Source organism: Pseudochaenichthys georgianus, chromosome 8 (assembly GCF_902827115.2).
Source record: "Pseudochaenichthys georgianus chromosome 8, fPseGeo1.2, whole genome shotgun sequence".
In the NCBI taxonomy this organism is placed as follows: Eukaryota; Metazoa; Chordata; class Actinopteri; order Perciformes; family Channichthyidae; genus Pseudochaenichthys; species Pseudochaenichthys georgianus.
In genome coordinates, this window is record NC_047510.2 from 13,867,549 (window position 1) to 13,881,304 (window position 13,756).

The following is a 13,756-nucleotide window of genomic DNA, read 5'->3' on the forward strand; positions in this document are numbered from 1 at the left end:
TTTGGTACATTTGGTTTAATTTAAAGGAGGCCATACGAAATGTGATTTGTGGAAGCCTTAACGGTAGCCTACCTGAGCTAAACATTAAAATGGGTAACACTTTACAATAAGGTACACAAAATGTGCTTAGTTACTGAGGAACTACTAGATAGTTAATGGTTAGTTAATGAGTAGTTCCTCAGTGACTGCGATTGAGGAACTAATGGTTAGTTACTGGTAAACAGACTGGGGGGTACTGTATTAATGAATCATTCGTTAATGGTTAGTTAATGAGTAGTTCCTCAGTGAACTTATGGTTAGTTACTGGTAAACAGACTGGGGCGGTACTGTATTAACGAATCATTCGTTAATGGTTACTTAATGAGGAGTTCCTGAGTGAACTAATGCTTAGTTGCTGGTAAACAGACTGGGGTACTGTATTAATGAATTATTCGTTAATGGTTACTTAATGAGGAGTTCCTGGGAGACTTTGATTGAAGCAATGGTCCGCTGCAGCAGGGCACATTTAAACCTGCCATCTTCGGCTGGCTTGGGTCCCACCCTGGATCAACTGGTGGAGGTGGATCCGATTTACCTTACCATTACTTAGGCCGTTTGGGTACGGTAAACTCAAGGAACGCAAACAAAAACAGTAGTTACCCATTACCTAATGATTACCTTACCGTTACTAAAACAGTAGTTACCCATTAAGTAATGCTTACCTTACCATTCGTTAAGCATTGTGTGTCCCCTCAAGTAAAGTAATGCATCAAAAACAGTAGTTACCCATTACCTAATGCCTACTTAACCATTCGTTAAGCATTGTGTGTCCCCTCAAGTAAAGTAATGCATCAAAAACAGTAGTTACCCATTACCTAATGATAAACAAACAAACCCTGTGCACTCAAGTTTACATTTTTATTTAAACAACAATCCAAAGGACACTAATAATGAAAACGAGGTTGCTTTCAGAACTTGCGAAAGTGGCGTATGTCATGCAGCAATCTGCCTAAGGGACCATCTTTGTGTTCATTTGCCAGCCAATGTGTCCACTCGATCAAAGCAAGATGACTCTTCAGAGTCTTCACTGTGCGGTTTCCTCGCAGTCTCCAGACCTGTGACTTGTACGTTGACCAAGCCCGCTCAATGTTTTGGGTGTGGGCTCCTGTGTCTGGGTTCACAAATGACCGGCTGTGGTTCACAGAGAAATGGACAAAGCCACTTTCTGCGATTGCAGTGGTGTATGCCCTCCACATGTCCGTTATCACCGTGGTCCCTTGGCGAACGTATTTTGTGACCAGAGGAATTAAGTGGCGCCGTGATCTTTGTTTCACCAGCCTCAGGATAGGTCTTCTCCTTTTTCCTCTGATGCCCAGCATTCCAAAGACCCATTTTCTCCTCCTCCACGTAGGACCGAATCTTCCCCTACCATACTGTAATAAAGCAGTGAAAAAGGACAACAGTTATATAAAAATAAACATCAGGCATTTCAATTGATAAACAAAGTGAAATGTGTTTATTTGCTTTCTTTTACAATTTAAAAATATTCACTTCCTTTCTCAAAAAAGAAGAGAAAAAAATTAAAATGTCGTGGTACAAACAGAAAAGGCTGTTTAATTTTATTAAGTTAAAGTTTGCTTATTTTGCTGCAAGAAACATGAAAATGTAAGATATATATTGGAATTAGATGATATATAAATAGATTATGCACTTTTAAAATGTTAGTAATACAAAGTAAGAATAAGGATTTATTTCCTTAATGATCTGATTGGATGAGATCATTCTTAGCTTCTAAATTCTTTTTTTCTGTTATTTGACTGTGTATACACTGTGGAGCTGGCTCTCTCTAATGTATACTTTATCTCGCCAGTCACAAGGGTGTGAAATGACACAATTATAAAATTACATTACTTTGCTCATTCATTTGTTAATCTCTGACCTTAAAAGATATGTTGTTATTTCACCTTGAAAAACAAAGGTTTTAGTTTTAGTGAGGCCAAAGGCTAAGGCTCTGTAGTTTATACACACCTTCCTTTTGTGGTAGAAGTTGCTTTCGTCCAGCATGACAAATTCGTTTGGTCCTCCAAGTCTCTGCTTTCCCCTCCTTTCTCTCCTCTTGATTGCACTCTTGCAGACCTTCCTCAACTTCAGGCTAATTTTTGACAGCGTGCGACTGCTTCCTGCCACGCCATCCTGCAGCATGTCAATTTGCCTTAGCTGCAGTCCCTGGGAAAATCTGTTAAAGATCAATATAGAATTACTAAATATGAACAAAAGCATATGAAGAAGAACGCATTCAGCACCAGTGGCTAATGTATAATTAATTATATAATTCACATTAGACATTTGTTATTACTCAAGATGAAACAGAATATTTTAATGTTGCTAATTAATTATATCTATCAAGTTTCCCTGTATCAGAGCATCTACACATGTATTGTTAAGCTATTAGAATAATCACACATTGTAACATTCTGAACCCATTTTTTTGTTGAGGAACATTTTGAATGCAGGAATTTTACTCTAACAGAGTATTCGTACACTCTGGTACTTTTACTTTTACTCTAATACAAGATCTGAGTACTTAATACTAAGTGCAATATCTGAGTACTTCTGTTTTACTCAAGTACAATATCTGAGTACTTCTACTTTTACTCAAGTACAAGATCTATTCTGTTTATAGCCTATGAGAAAAACTATTAGAAAACGAAAGCTAAAGCTAATGTTAGCAGATAGTGACAATGTATGCTAGTTAGCTAGCTCAACGATTCCTTAAATAATATTGCGACAGAAACATTTTTCTGTTCACATCACGCTCTGCCGCTCCAACAGGGAGCTCTGCTCTGAACACCCGAACGGTAAGGCGATACGTCCGTTCTTATTGTGCATCCATGGGTAAAGGTAAAACCTTTATATATACAGTATATGGTTAAGGGTAAAACGCATACAGAACACGTAACATGAAGGTGCCGGGCGGCGCGGTCCCGTGGGTTGGATGCGCGTTCATAATGCCGAGGGAAATAAATCTCGAGTGTTCTCCTCAGAGTCCGGCGCACTTCCTGGGGGCTTGGTGTGTGAAAGCGGCGCCACACCTCCAAGCAGCCTGCGTTGTGAATTGCCAAATAACTAGCGCTTAGTCCGCTAGCTCAATGCTAACATTTAATGGATAACGTCATTGACGCGCTAACTGAAATTAGCATTTAGATATCGGTAATGTTAAACAACAGTCAACATGCTTAAAATAAACGTAATACTTACAGGCATTCATTTGCTGTGCTTTGAGGAAATGACTGATATTATTGATGAATTCATATTACCTGTAAATGTATTTCATCCAGCTGAACAAGGACAATTTGCTCCTCTGAAACAGGGACAGTGACCTCACTGACTTCTTCGTCGTTTTCCCTCGGTGTTTTTTACGTCGGCACTTCCTACAAAAGACAAATCGTAAATTCCTAGTCCTTTTTTCCTGATAAAGAACTTATCTTTGTAACATTACATATCAGTAAACAGAGGAAGTCATCGTTAAAACCCGTGCTAAAAATGTACGACTTAGCCTACCGCAGTCTGGTGTTGAAGTACAGTCGTACAATGTATTTTACAGCTCAATAAATACTTTTAGTATGCATTAAGTCTTTAATTTCAACAAATGTTCAAGTTACAATTGGGTGATGTGTACCCAACTGGACATAGACGATGTCCTCGGCGGTGGTGCTTGATCAGCTCCGGGACCACGGCTCAAACTAAACTCTGCGCTTCATTTACCAATGCTTTTTTGTTTATTTCTGCTGTAATATGTATTACAATAATGGAGTTAGCTGTTTAACTATTATACATCAACCTGAGCTTATCCTCCCACTTTATGGCTGTTTAAAGTAATGTGAGTTACCGCAGTTAACTGTTCCGAAACGGAAACTCTACCCGTTCTTGTGGGGCAGGGAGGGGAGGGCACCTTATTAACTCATGATGTGATGATGGTCAGGTATCCAACGACGATGGCTGTCATACATGGCTGATGCACGATGTCATTGTCCATCAGCCCAACCATAACTAGAGTAAAGTTTAGCCAGCCCTGCATCATCTTCTGGTTGTTTTTGTGTTTTTAAGTGGTTGGATTCAATAAAAGAGCTGAACGCCCAAAAAATATGGTGGACACAAGAAAGACATGTTGCTGGATTCTTAAGGTAACCACTTCTCTTGGTTGGTTATGAAGAAGGAGCATATCAATATATAAATATACACAAATATTTGTTTTGAAATTCAGTTCTGTTGTTAACCTGGTTCTTGAAAAAATATGTCCATAGCTACCGCAAGAATTGCTGCAGAGCATTCTTTTGGAGGTAGTTCTTGATGCTGGAGACATGGCATATTTGACGCTTTCTCTGGTTTGTTGGAAAGTAAGAAATACCGTCAGCCAGGACGCTTTCCGGAAAAAGGCAGACTTTTTGTGGATATTGAGTAAGAAATATTGTATTTTACAAATTCAATTTCAATAAGCTTGCTAAATTAAACCTTAGGCTTATTGTTTTATACTTTCTTATTACAGGTGTGGACACAAATTGGTTTCACCATTCTGAGTCCTATCGCGAGGAAATGTCCACCATGTTTTGCATTTCGTCTTGTCAGTTTTGCAGAACGCAATTCAAAGATTGTTCAGGTTGGCATACAATGACATAGATAAAGAAGTTCTGTATTTCTGCTTCAGATGCTTTCAGTGCTTACATAGATTGTTAGCAGTGATGTACCTGAACGCGTTCAATGAACGATCGTTCATGAACGCGTTCATATTTTGGGCGAACGTGAACTGAACGTACTGTATTTCCGCTAGATGAACGTAATTGAGAACGCGTTCATTCTCAGCGCTGTATAACGGCGTTCAAAAGTGCGTTCATTCTTAGCACTGTATTATAACGGCGTTCAAAAGTGTGCCAGATTTCATATGCCTTTCAGCCGAAAACCCAGTTAAAACACACCGTAAACAGGCTTCAAAATAATGCGGAAAACCACCCAATCTGGCAACAGCAAGCTGCCTGTGACGCGTACGCGCCTGTCACCCCTGGCTGTCGCACTAAAATATAAATATACTAAATATATCAGACTCCTCACAACAAACAATGTGGAACCGCGGAACCGGCGAGCATTGAATGAATGAATGAATTAGTATGGACGAAGCCGAGAGCAGAGCTCTGCAGCAGCACTCGCTCAGAGTGAGACGGCAGGGGTGGGGAACCTCCGGCCTCCGGCCGTATACAGCCCGCGAGACAATTTGGTATGGCCTTCGAGGTAATTTATAAACACACGCAAAAAATTAAAAAAATGAAAGAAATCTAGACCGCAAAAAAATTAAACAAGCGAGTGCCTGTTTTTCCTGGCCAAGGTCAGGGTCCTTGAACACAACACGAGCCTAAACGTGTCATCACGTGGTATATGTCTCGACTGACAGGGGTGCAGTTCTGACGGAGAGCCCCAGAACGCCACTCCAGCACTTCAGAAATTGCAGTACCGATAAGTCCATACACATGCCGCAGTTTCTGCGTGTCTGTGTCTTTAGTTGAAAGCCCAGTGGCGATCTGCTCATCTGTCACACTGATCAGACAGTCAATAACTGTGTTGTTATCATTAGCATCTGGTTAGCTAGCTATGCTAACGAATATAAGAAGCTTTGTCTACAACCAGTGAGGTAAAGGCACATCTTTATATGATCATTATAGTTATAAAAAAAATAAGAGAATAAAGTAAACAGGTATAAAATACTATATGACAGTTATTAATAAAGAAGAATACAGTTTGAAAGGGTAGTGATTTGTCAAATATCTATAAATTAAAAGAAAATCTGCTTACAGCTGTGTTTGGGTGTTGAGAGATGTGTCCATAGATCTCCTAATGTTGCTCTCAAAGTGCAACAAATCTTCCCAGGGGAGCATGCCCCCCGGACCCCTCTAGAGGAGGTTAGGTCCCCCCCCCACTTAAATCATGTTCACATGGGAAACTAAATACATTTGCACACATCTTGTGTCCATATCTTTTTGTTTTGTTGGTCACGCCACACCGTGCACGTGCATGCATACGCGAGTCATGGTGAGATATCTGGATTAAGAGGTTGCTTTTTCTTTGCACAGAATGAAATGAATGGGCTGTGATTTTAGTTTTTTTAAGCAGAGGTCAATAACTTGTACGGCCCTCTGAGGATATTGTAAAAATTGAAATGGCCCATTAACATCGTACAGGAGACAAATAATAGCTCGCAGCAACGTATTGAAAAAAGAACTATGAACTATAAATTAGTTCATTTTTGAAACCATGAACTTTAGTTCAACATTTTGAATTATGAACTATGAACTGAACTAGTTCATTTTAAAATGTGTGAACTGTGAACTGAACTAGTTCATGTAGAAAGTGAACTTTCCCAACACTGATTGTTAGATAGATTATATTTCCTCAAAAATGTATCAGTGCACGTCACTCACAGTTAGCTTTAGACAATTAAGTGCTGTCACCATTTGTTTTTTTCAAAGTAACCTAAATTACAGATGGCTGCCACCTGTAATTGATTAGATCTAGAGAGAGTGAAAGTCCAGATTTTACTGAAGAAAAAGGAAATAATTTTGTATTCTCAGCTTCTTGCAATTTGGATATTGCACTTTCAACTTAAAAATACCAGGATGTCCCACTACATCATGTAAGCAGGAATATATGTGTAAAATGTACTTTTGACTCACATTAATATATTAAAGCAGCTTCCAAACAGACAATTATCTAGTGCTCAATGAGAGTATCAGTAGTAGTCTCATACAGTTAAAGACAAACTCTAAATTAATATATTTATAATTGTAATGTAATTGTGTGGTGGTTGCCGTCATTTCATGCAACAGTTGCACTCCATAGCCAGCTGCTGTTGTCACAGTAGTCTGCCGTTTATCCATATCTAAATATTTTGTCGTGTTGACACTTTTTTGGTCTGTCTGCTAAGTGTGGCTGAGCTGAAGTCCCAGTTATTGTCACAGTATGCCACTGATAAAGTTAGCAACCACCTTTTTTAAATGAGATGTAAAAGTTATATAATTAAACATTTTGTTATTCACTGACATTTAATCATTATAGAACAATATTTAAAAAGTATCTCTATTTTAAACTAAAACTTTAAGGACTTTAAGAAGAAGGACTAAGATGTGTGAACAAAAATCAACAGATTTAGGGATTTTAGGAGTCATGCCTATTGAGGTTTGTAGGCTAGTGTAATATCTGCAGGGCTGGTGGAATAAAATCCAGGTAACTGTAAAGCTGATAAGGGAAGTGGCTTGCCAGTCTTTTCACAATTCCAAAATATGGTGACAGCCTGTATATAGATTTGTTTAAGTTTAATTTAAATATCACTTAACCATAGTATTGAAGATAGCAGATCATTCATAAGATTATACATACAAATGATCAAAATCAAATGTATTATTACATTTACAGCCTTCTGTAGATCAGATTTTTCACTTTTGTGTTGTGCAGGATACGTAGGAGATGGGAAAAGAGGTGTCATTCGGGCTATGTACTCTGAGCATCCTCACCCTGGGTTCTGCAGCCATTTTTGCTCAACGGATGCTGGGAATTTTGAGTAGGAGGTACCTGGTGTTAAGGCCCCGATATTCAAAACACAGCATTGTTTTTTGCGTTAAAAACAGGCTAACCTTGACGCTGATTTGGGTGACTTGTGTAATTCGTGGAGAAGCGAAGAGTTGTAGTTTTGGTATACAGGTATAACATACTTTGACAGTAACAAAAACGTTTTTTAAAATAACAAGAATACAGTTTAAAAGGGGAGTGATTTGTAAAATATCCATAAAGAAAAAGAGTAATCTGCTTACAGTTCTGTTTCATATGGGTGTTGAGAGATGTATCCATTGATCTCTTCATTTTGCTCTCAAAGTGCACCAGATTGATGCTTTTAACTTCAATATTTAAAAACAAATTTGCACACATCTTGTGTCCATATCTTTCTGTTTTGGCGGTCATGCCACAACCGTGTATGCATGCATGCGCGAGTCATTGTAACATATCTGGATTAAGAGGTTGCTTTTTCTTTGCACAGCATGAAAGAAAGGTGAAATGAATGGGCTGTGATTTTAGAATTTTTAAGCAGAAATTGAGTTCAATAATTTGTACGGCCCTTGGAGAAAGTTGTAAAAATTGAAATGGCCCTTGAGAGAAAAAAGTTCCCCACCCCTGATCTAAATAGTAATAGAAACCCTTTATTTGTAACTTAACATCTCTGTCTCCTATCCGTATATTATAAAGAATAGCCAGTTAATTGACGCATTATAGCGCAGTCCTTTGTCAGATGGTATATTACGCTGTTTTTTCTGTTTCCAATAGTTCTCTCTTATTTCACCATACAGGTGTTTGTATCCCTGAATATAAGTAGGCCTATAATGTTAAACAGAACATGCTGTGATGTCGCTCTGTTCAGAGCGACACCATTGTTTCCAAACAACTGGTCTCTGCACGCTTACATTAACCTGCAGTGTCAGATTTTAATAAAAGAACAGGGAGAGCAGATTCTCCAAACTGTTCCATTTAAAGGCTGCTGAGACATGAGGATGCCAGGCTAAAACTTGGCAATATTGATGCGTTATAAATTAGAAACGGGGCAATGTCGATAGAGCATTAAATCCACATTGTGGATCGTCTTATCAGTTATCATTATTAAACATGATTGGATAAAAGTAGAGCTGATTGCCCAAACCTAACTTCTGTATATAAAGGTACACACCCCAAACACAATAACTAACATGTATACATTACTTTGAGCAAAGCTACAAGACTAGTAATACCTTTACACTACACCAATTCATTACACAATTTTGTATGTAAGGATTACACTACCACTATATAGCACTAGTACAACAATATTATCAATAAATAAACCCATATCCTAACTGATTTCTGCACTACAGACATCATTAGGATAGGCAACAACAAAGTACTGTTGTTAAATAGTTACATATTTGTCTTTTTTTCTGTTTCAGTCCTGACCCCAGAAGACGCCATAAGCCGCTACAAGCGTGTTCTTGAGGCGGTAAACAAGGGGAATAATAAAACGGCGGCTTACAGAGCGGTAGGAGTGGACCGCAAAACCATTGCCGACACTGCAGGAATTGCAGAACTGCATGCCGTGAACCCGGGCATCTACCAAGACATCCGGGGAACACTGAAGAAGGGGGAAACCCTTCTCCATTTCTCGAAGATGTGTAAAGCTGCCATAAAGGACCAACATTTAGAGGGGAAGGTCCAAGACTTGAAAACCAATGGAGGACTATTATCCATTAATCCAAAGGGGAAGTGAGGAAGGAATGGATGTTTTTTTGGTTTGCACTTGTTTTTAGTTTTCTTTTATAAAAAGTATTTTTTATTTCCATTTTTTGTTGTTGTTATTTTCATCGTTGTTTGAATAAAAATGTAAAACTTCAGTGGCTGTAGATCCGTCATTGTCATCAACAGTGTTTGTTTGTTTGTTTGTTAAACTGATTAACTAATGGTGAGGTAATCATTAGTTAATGGGTAACTACTGTTTTGGTAACGGTAAGGTAATCATTAGGTAATGGGTAACTACTGTTTGTGATGCATTACTTTACTTGAGGGGACACACAATGCTTAACGAATGGTTAAGTAGGCATTAGTTAATGGGTAACTACTGTTTTGGTAACGGTAAGGTAATCATTAGGTAATGGGTAACTACTGTTTGTGATGCATTACTTTACTTGAGGGGACACACAATGCTTAACCAATGGTTAAGTAGGCATTAGGTAATGGGTAACTACTGTTTTTGATGCATTACTTTACTTGAGGGGACACACAATGCTTAACGAATGGTAAGGTAAGCATTACTTAATGGGTAACTACTGTTTTAGTAACGGTAAGGTAATCATTAGGTAATGGGTAACTACTGTTTTTGTTTGCGTTCCTTGAGTTTACCGTACCCAAACGGCCTAAGTAATGGTAAGGTAAATCGGATCCACCTCCACCAGTTGATCCAGGGTGGGACCCAAGCCAGCCGAAGATGGCAGGTTTAAATGTGCCCTGCTGCAGCGGACCATTGCTTCAATCAAAGTCTCCCAGGAACTCCTCATTAAGTAACCATTAACGAATAATTCATTAATACAGTACCCCAGTCTGTTTACCAGCAACTAAGCATTAGTTCACTCAGGAACTCCTCATTAAGTAACCATTAACGAATGATTCGTTAATACAGTACCGCCCCAGTCTGTTTACCAGTAACTAACTAACCATCCATCGCAGTCACTGAGGAACTACTCATTAAGTAACCATTAACGAATGATTCGTTAATACAGTACCGCCCCAGTCTGTTTACCAGTAACTAACCATAAGTTCACTGAGGAACTACTCATTAACTAACCATTAACGAATGATTCATTAATACAGTACCCCCCAGTCTGTTTACCAGTAACTAACCATTAGTTCCTCAATCGCAGTCACTGAGGAACTACTCATTAACTAACCATTAACTATCTAGTAGTTCCTCAGTAACTAAGCACATTTTGTGTACCTTATTGTAAAGTGTTACCTTAAAATGTAATGTTGTAAATGTGTAAACTGGACCTGTGGGAAATCCTGACATGAGAGAGGGTAAGTATAGGAAGCCCACTTGCGTCTGATCACTTTATTCAAATGCAGACCAGTAAACTGCTTGCTGACACATGTTCTGAAGCTCACTTCTGCCACCTGCTGGATATTATGAACATCACATGTTTTGTTTGGATTTTAAGTCAAACGTTAACCTGCCCAGTGTCATACCTGGGTGTCACTACCCGATCTGCAGCTCTGCCCGATCTGCAGTGCGTATGTGCGAGATGGTCCGCCATATTGGACAACGCCATGACACAGTGGCTTTTGGCAAAGCTCAAAAGGAAAACTCGAGAGAGATGAGTTATTGTTATTACAACGTGACTTCACTATTTTTTAGCAACTCTTTTTATTGGGTTCTTTTATTTGGGGTTAAGTACATTGTCAGAATAAGTGAGAAATTAATTTAACTTCTGTTAGACAGCTATATGCCATACATTTTTGCACACATTCACAGTAAATAATGTATTCAGTATGATAGCTGTCTAACAGAAGTTAAATCTATTTCTCACTTCTGACAATGTACTTAACCCCAAATAAAAGAACCCAATAAAAAGAGTTGTTAAATAATAGTGAAGTCACGTTGTAATAACAATAACTCATCTCTCTCTCGTTTTATTTTTGAGCTTTGCCAAAAGCCACTGTGTCAATGTTGTCCTACTTGGGTTGCCGTCCGGAGTTGTCCAATATGGCGAACAATCTCGCACATGCGCACTGCAGATCGGGCAGAGCTGTAGATCGGGTAGTGACACTGGGAAAAGCGATAAGAAAAAGAAAAGTGCATTATGATCATTTTCAATATGATGTGACCACTTATCGCTTCAATTATTGGTATTATTAGGTTATACTTTATCTTTTTAGAGACAACAACTAATTAGCCTATGGTTGATTACTTATTGCATTCCTGCCTTTATTCATACATAATCTGCAGGCTGAACGTTAGCTGAACATTAGCTGAAAAATTAGCTGAACGTGTGCAGGTCAAAGAGTGTACTGAGTGCAGAGGGCTCCTATAGGTCAGTCAGGTGGTTGCCTGGATACAAAACCTGCATCCATTACAAAGGCTGCAAACACATGAGGGAGAGCTGTGGGTAGCAACTGAACTGAGTCTCATAGAAGTACGTCAAATAATCAACCCAGTCTCACGGCATTTCGTGTTCACCAACACGATCTTTAATTCGTGTTCACCATCACGATTTGCCCCTTTTTTTCGTGTTGCAAAGCACGATTTTAAAAGCAATGCATTTCTACTGGTAATGTGTTTCGTGCCTGCAGGCTGCAGCACGTCTTTTTCTCCGGTCGGGTCGAGGAAGACCGGAAGCTGTGTGGTTCATAAAAACATGTTCTTACTCAATATCAAGCCACAGTTATTGCTTTTATTTTAAATCGTATAATTTCGGACTTTTCTTGCCGTCTGTGAGGAAAATAAATGGGGCTCAGAGTCTCAGGATACTGAAATCTGTATTTTTTAAATCTTTTTTTCCTTCTAATTTGTTATTCTTTTCAAAATAACACACTGTTATTTACTCACCAATAACACACAATTATCCTTGCTTTTATTTATTGGTTTAATTCCATAATCTCGGGCTTTTTTGGCGTCCGTCAGGAACTGAATTTCAAAATAAATATAACCGGAAACAGACGTAGGCATTTCGAGCAATTACCCAAGATCCTCAGCTATGGTTTTAAGCTCGCTGATTGGATGTGTTAGCCGCAATGCATGCTGGGATTTGGCGTTTATATTATATGAAATCCGGAAAACATTTTAAAAGAATAAAATAATACTTAATTCCGAGTGCTCTTGCTTTTCTCTTTGAAAGTCATCACATAACGGCATTGTAATACACGGTTCGGCTTCATTACATATTACAGATCTGCCGTAGTTCTTTATTTAGAGAGCCCTGATGAGAAGACCTTTGGAAAAACTGGAAGAAATGCCGCCGAAACTGAATACTTGACGTGGATCATAAATATATCAACAATTAAACAACATCTTCAATTTCTCTTCACACAATACGTCTCCTTGCAGTATCAACACTAATTCGGCTGACTTTTACATTTGATCTAATTCATAGATAGGTTATATTTACACCATAACGGTGCACAGCTGATAGAAAAGGACTGTAGTTTTTAAAGATATTACTGATTTTCTTTGAATGTAAGAATGTAAATACTGAGTCTGAAATAGTATATCAATATGCTGTAAAATGATGTGAAAGCATGCATAAAACTATACATCTTCAGATGTTGTACATACACACTAATAATACAAAGTTATTATGGCTGTGTGTACCTTGTGTGCACCTCCTACTCCTAGTGGTTAAAGCACGTTATTGAATTATTGTTTTTATGTGTTATATTTGATTAACAAATATTAAGAGTACATACTTTCATAGGGGGAAAGTATAATATAGAAATATAGAATATAAAAATCAAGAAGATACTATAAGTGATCTCTACAATAAAACAGTTTAGTGCAGGATGTACAAAGATATTAATAGGAGGAGGTGCAAAACAGAAAAACGGATTAACCTTTATTTAAACATTAAATAACAGATTAAGGTCTTTGGGGGTATCTATCTACAGATAAATATTAAGCCTGACAAAGTACTTAAAGTCTAATATATTGCTTTCCTGCAATGTTAACTATGTTGAAGCACTTATTTTAACTGATATTATACACATTAATTATACTCTTATGTATGTAGATAGAATACGAAATGTGCAGAATATGACAGTTTAATGGTGGAGGTACACACATATTGATAGATGTCTTGTAATGCACTGTTGAGGAACCTGTGACCCAAGTTTTTCATTCATTGCATAACTACACCGTAGTTGTGTATGATATGTCAATAAACCTTTGAAAATCTTGAAAGGGATGTGCAAAATAGCCATAATATACAGTCTTTAATTAACTATTAGTAGAGAATAACGAGTAATGAATATACTTTATTACTTGTTTCCATTCATGTCAATTGCAGATACATGTTTAGTCTTCTCCAGCACCAACTATGAAATATCTCTCCTGATTGTTGACAACCAACTTACCTGAATTTTACTCAGGTGTAACTAAAGTCTGATTTAAGGGTTGTTTATATTTCACATAATTAATCAGAATCTGCAAAGTAACTCAAATAAATGCAGT

The 13,756-nt window shown here is 38.0% G+C and overlaps 2 long non-coding RNA genes across 2 annotated transcripts; one reads left to right on the forward strand and one right to left on the reverse strand.

The window, feature by feature from the left end:
* Positions 1-883: 883 nt before the first annotated feature.
* Positions 884-3,492, reverse strand: LOC117451473 (uncharacterized). Its single transcript, XR_011643621.1, has 3 exons — positions 3,297-3,492; positions 2,008-2,215; positions 884-1,412 (listed from the first exon to the last, which is right to left on the reverse strand). It is a non-coding gene; the product is annotated as an uncharacterized lncRNA (long non-coding RNA).
* A 1,059-nt stretch (positions 3,493-4,551) lies between these two features.
* LOC117451474 (uncharacterized) lies at positions 4,552-9,399 on the forward strand. Its single transcript, XR_004552664.2, has 3 exons — positions 4,552-4,636; positions 7,477-7,589; positions 8,994-9,399. It is a non-coding gene; the product is annotated as an uncharacterized lncRNA (long non-coding RNA).
* Positions 9,400-13,756: the final 4,357 nt, after the last annotated feature.